We start from the raw sequence: 6059 nt of genomic DNA on the forward strand, positions 1-6059 counted from the left end.
GTCCATCGTTTGGACGAGATAAATCGCAAATTCATTGAAGTATGCCAGACCAGTAATGCAAGCCTACTCAGTTGAGTGGGCGGGGTCTATGGTCTGGAACCAGGCTAACACATATCACATTGACATAGACTCATTAACAAATAGGCTTTCAACAGAGCTACACCCAAACAGGCATCTCAAAGTTCCCGCTTCTTTTCCTTTGTCTTTGTCCTGACCACACGGTCAGACAAACACCTCCCCCGACCTGAAGCAAGCCTTGATTCAGCCATTTTGGTAGTTCTCTGTTGTCAGCCATTTTGTTTTGTAGGCCAAACGGCTCTTTGATCACCACACCCGCCTTTGTCTTTCTTTCTTTCTCTTCTCTCTCTCTCACACACACACAATACACATATACACACCAAGCTTGTATATAGTTAGTTAGAATTTGTGTGTTTTTGTTTGCTTTGCTAGTTTGTAAATAAATATAATTCTCTGGAATCATGCTTGCTGTCTGTTTAATGTTGCACAAGAGTGAATGAATAGTCTGTTAGGATTGCACCTGGTTTTTTCCTTTCCCTCTTCCCTTCCCCCCTCCTTTCTGTGTGAGTGTGAGCAGGTGAGCAATCATCTCCACACCTGCAATCATTCAGCAATCCACCTGGAGTATTTGAGACCGGCTCTTCTCTGCAGTCGTCACCAGTTCGGTGTCAACCTTTGTATGTTTGCATCTCCGGAACTTCAGCTGCTGACCTGCCTCACCTGCTGCTGTCTGTGCCCGCTGCAGTCCAGCCTCAAGCTGCATCCTCCTCAGCCTGCTCTGCTCCACTGCCTGCTCCACTCCTCTGACACCCAATCCTGCCCTGCGTTCCAATACCCATACTACCATACTATTTAGTATGCCAGAAAAAGAATTAGTGTGTCCCAATACATAGTATGTCAGATGCAGTATGCCAAAAGTACCAGGATGTTCTACTACATCCGGTCATATTTCGCAGTATGCATGTCAGCATGCTTCTTTGGCCATTCTGACCCACAGTCCTTTGCGCAGCGGAAGTTACGTTGCACTGACTGAGCTGCGTGTACAACCAACGCCCACACTTCCTTTCATACATGGTTTATTTAATTTGAGATACTAAGACACTACATATTAGGACTGCAATGATCTGATTATATACTGTCACATATCATACAGTTTTGCAAGAACTCAGTTACAACATTCAACTTTATTGTGATTATAGTATAATCAATGTTAGGGTTCAACTATGACTACAATATAGAAGATTCTACCAGTATAGGCAGTGGTGTAAGTGTGGTATAAATAATGAATGAATATGACTAAATATGAATACACTATGGGCCAGGTAGACTAGTAAATATCTAAATAGTAAAAGTCAAATACATATTAAGTAATGTAGTAAGAATGTGCAAGTATGTTACACTACAAATAAAAGTAATGTGAATGTAAGGCTGCTTCACATGCAGACAGAATATAGTGCCAGCAGCTGCATAGCTGTAAATATATTTAACAACAAACATCTGCCAGCAACAGAGAGCTATGTGTGAAGGGGGTTAATATGCCTACTGGTGACTAGTTCAATAGACAGGTCACTAATAATAGGCTTGGGACTGTTTACGTGAACACGTCAGTTCATTAGAAACAACAACATACATTACGACATAACAGCAACAGAGCTCTCCGGCACCTCCGACGGTATGCACGACTCTGGCGAGCTCGACGAGAGGAGATTCACTGCATCTCCGAAGTACAACAAAACAAAATATTCAAATGTGGCGCTACGGACGGCGGCGGAAGTGAGCAAGAGGGTCGGAGTTCAGGGAGCGATGTGATGGCGGATGTAGTGTGTCCCAATAGTATACATACTGCATGCATACTGCATACTACACTACATACTTTTTACGGGCAGCTGCAGTACATACTAAAAGTATATAGTAGAAGTATGCGATTTGGAACGCAGGGCTGGATTTCCCCCACCCTACCTCAGTCCAGCTCCGTCCTCTCCCTGGTCCTCCTTATCTGTGGTACCAGCTAGTGAGTACTACCTGTCCATGTGGTCCAACAGCAGTGTTGCTGCCTTGCATGTAGAAGACCTGGGTTCAAAACCCACTCTGGACTACTAGTATAATTCTCTCAGTGGAGCCAATAAACCCTTTTGAACTCAGCTCTGTGGTTGTCTGCATTATTGAGTCCACCTGTCGTTCTTTAATTTAACATAGTCAACCTCTGCTGCGTCAAGAACTCTGAAATCCTGCAGTCGTTACTGTTAATTTTGGCTGTTGTCATTAATTTAATTATTAATCAAAACTCCAAATTAATAGTTTAGCCTATTTTATGAGACCGATATCTTTAACTGGCTATCATTTTTACCCTTTACGAGAATGGTGCCCCACAAGGTGATTTAATGTTAATTAAGTCACATTATTTAACATGATTATTAATTATTGATAATAATTATTAATTATTTCCGGTAGCCAATTAAATCCCTACATATTTGGTGCCCCTTGGTGAGACCAAATGTGTTGACCCCAACATATTTGGTGCCGCCATGTGAAGCCCGAATTTATGTTCCCAACATTTTTGGTGCCTCCGTGTGAAGCCTAATGTGTTGACCCCAACAATTACAATAAATTCTTAAATTACAATCATTATTGAATGGTAAAAACACATAAATAAGCAAAAGAATACATACAAAGAACAATTACATTAACAATGTTACAACATTTAATAATATAATAATATATCTTATATACTGAGACTGAATGTTGCCCATTAGACAATCCCCAAACGAATTACATTTCATATTTAACCACTACAGAGATATCAGTGACGAATTTAAAAGGACTACCCGAGAGAGGCTGCTCTCGGTGGGGCAGCCTGAGTGCTCATACACATATGTTTATTATGTATGAGTGCTGACACCGCTGTCATCTGGCGGACCTCACATTCAAGTGGGCTCTGTATTAATACATCGACCATGGGTCTGAAGTTTAAACTACTCATGAAAACACTACGTTCCGTGACAACACAACAGTAACATATCGGTAATTATGGCTTACAATTGTGCGCCTTGCCCTCACTTGCCATTTCTGAAGATTGTTGCGAAATGCATGCTGGGATACCTGGCTGTCTGAAGTCCACACAAGTCTGCTCCGATGCATCCCCGGTAAAAGGGGCGTGGCGAGAACACATCCGGGCATTTGGACTGAACTTGGCTAGATGTGAACTTTGAATTGGAACAGTACTTGGGCTGTGACTGATGACGTGTCACAAGTCCACAAGAACACAAGTCCGCACAAGAACGCATATTGAGAAACGGCTAGAGACTTGGGCTGCGGTCGGAAAGTCTTTTTTGCTCAGGAAGGTTCCTAGCTGAGTGAAATGGAAGTATTTTAGTGGCGGCCATGATAAGAGCTGTTCAAATTCTCTAAACACTAAGGAAAGGAGGTTCAATGCTTCCTTTCAGATCTCCTTTAGCATAGGATACATTTGACCTTCCTAAGCGATAGGAAAGGAGATAATTTAATCCCACAATGCTTTGCGGGAGCAATATTTAAAGCGACCGACCGTTCACGGAGACAAACGAATAAACCCGAAGAAGTAGGAGAAGAGGAAGAACGAAAGAAGTGACGAAAGGAAAAGAAAAAGAACAACTGGCTCTCAACATGACTGAAAAGTCACAGAGATCACCATGTAAGTCACTGTTACGTGAAGCTTTGCCCATCTCATGCCATAACTTGATAATATGCGTAACGTTATATGTTCCAAACTCTCAACAATATGTTAAACCCATGCGAACTATAAACGTCACGCTACTGTTACCCAATTCAAGTTAATATTGTGGTGTAAGTTATGCTCAGTGTGCATTAATCATGTCACTATTTGAGCTTTGTTGAATCGCCAGCTTTTAGCAATATCATTAATTCATTTTTCTTCAGTCACAGATGCTGACATCTCTGCACTCATACGGTCACATGTGCGGCTGGAGCACCTCTTCAGCGGGAGGAGGAATGCGGCCAAACCCGGCTGGGATTAAGTAGTCATACTTGTGGGTCAGAATGTTGATATAGCCTAATGAATGGTGGCAAATTAAGCTAATTCTGACCTACAGGCAGGTGGTGAAAGAAATAGGGTTGGAGGGGCAGGTGTCACCCATGCAGGCGGCAAAAAAATGGGATAACTTAAAGACAAAATACAAGGTAAAGCAAATCAGGTGGCTGGGAACTGTGGTGGGCCAGTGTCTGTGGGTATTATGTTGCACACTAAATTGCATTTCTTGTACATTTTGTATAGTATTTTGTTCACATTTCTTAGCTATATTGTAAGCCCATATTCTTTACATTTCTACCTCTTACTATTTCTCACTATTTCCATACTCATTTTGTTAGGATTGCACTTGTGTTTTTCCTTTCCCCCTGCCCCCCCCCCCCACACTTTCTGTCAGCAGGAGCAGGCAAGGCGTGGCTTCTTCTACTCACCTGCAGGCAGTCAGCAATCATCCACTCACCTGCACACATTCTGCAATCACCCTGGTGTATATAGATCGGCTCTTCCCTTCAGTCGTCGCCAGTTCGTTGTAAACCCCTCGTGCCGCCTTCACTCCGCTGCTGACCTGCCTCGCCTGCCACTGCCTTCACCTGCTGCACTCCAGCCTCAACCAGCAAACCCCTCAACTGTCTGCCCTGCTCCAACTCCGACATCCAATCCTGGAATACTCACCCTGCTACTGCCAAGCTCCAGCTTCTCCCCTCTGGACCTCCCCTGCCTCTGTCAAGCTCCGTCCGTCCGCCCCCCCCCCCCTCCCTCTGGACCTGCCTATCACCGGTACCCGCCATTGTCAAACCAGCCAAGCTTGTGGTCCTGCGGCAGCGTCCCCGCCTTTCACACCAAAGACACGGGTTCGGAATCCACTCAGGACACTAGTTTCAAGATTTCTTTGTGAATAAATTTGTTGAACTGAGCTCTGTGGTTTTTGCATTTTTGAGTCCTCCTTTCGTTCTAGAGTTTAACACATTTATTGTTTATTGCTGCCACAAGAACTGACATCTCTGTCGTGGAGCTAATAAGGGAATCTTTAATTCTTTAATGGCCAGTAACAGTTAGATTATTCCATTATTGGTCACTATACGTTCTGCCCCAACTGCCCTTTCACTAACATTGTGTTAATCATGTTAATAGGAGCTGAAAAACCCACCCACAGGCACGGGCACAGACAGGGGTGAGCCATCCTGGCCATGGTTCAGTGACATGCATGAGGCACTTGGGGGGAGGCAATCCATTCAGCCTCCCTCCCTTGTTGCCTCATGCTCAATGCCACACCATGGCCAGGCTGCTGCTGGAGCCTCATCCCCTGTCTGTGCAGAGGCCTTGCCAGCCTCCCTCCCCCCTGAGACGGACAGTGAAGAGGAGGAGGCATCTCCACCACCATCCACATCTACCTGCTCCCAGGCATCAACCAAGAGGCCAAAGAGGGGTGGGGGTGGACATATTAATTAATAATTAATATTGACATATTAACACAGAAGTTTGTGTTTCAAGAAAAAGGGATATGAAACGTTTTTATTTAAATGTTTTTAATTCAACATGTTTGCAACTTAAGAATGATATGTACAGTAGTAGATTTGTAAGCCTAACATATTTGCCTCTCTTGCATACACTTGGAACATTTGTCATAAATAATCGCAATGATTCAGGAGGGTGAGTGTGAGCAACCATTTTCAGCTTTTCAGTTTTGTGACTGCTTAGCTATCTTTTTTAATTCAATTCAGACGTTGGTAATTAAGTCATATTTTTCACTGTGCTGTCCACGTTTATATAGCCTGCATGAAGCAACATGGTAAGTAGGCACGGGGCGGAGTATCTGAGATGCGCTTTTTGTAGTCCATCTTCGGTAAACTGTAGCAAAGAGCATGGATACCAAGAGGCGAAGCTCCGTTGAATTTTTGCCAACAGCCACTAGGGGCGCTGCGGTAGGGCTGCCGCCATTTTGGACTGTTGAGCTTGGACTGTTGTTGGACATGCAAGATGTCAAGGAGAGAGGAGAAAAAAATAAACAGTGTAGTGC

This window comes from Epinephelus moara, chromosome 18, assembly GCF_006386435.1.
Source record: "Epinephelus moara isolate mb chromosome 18, YSFRI_EMoa_1.0, whole genome shotgun sequence".
NCBI lineage: Eukaryota > Metazoa > Chordata > Actinopteri > Perciformes > Serranidae > Epinephelus > Epinephelus moara.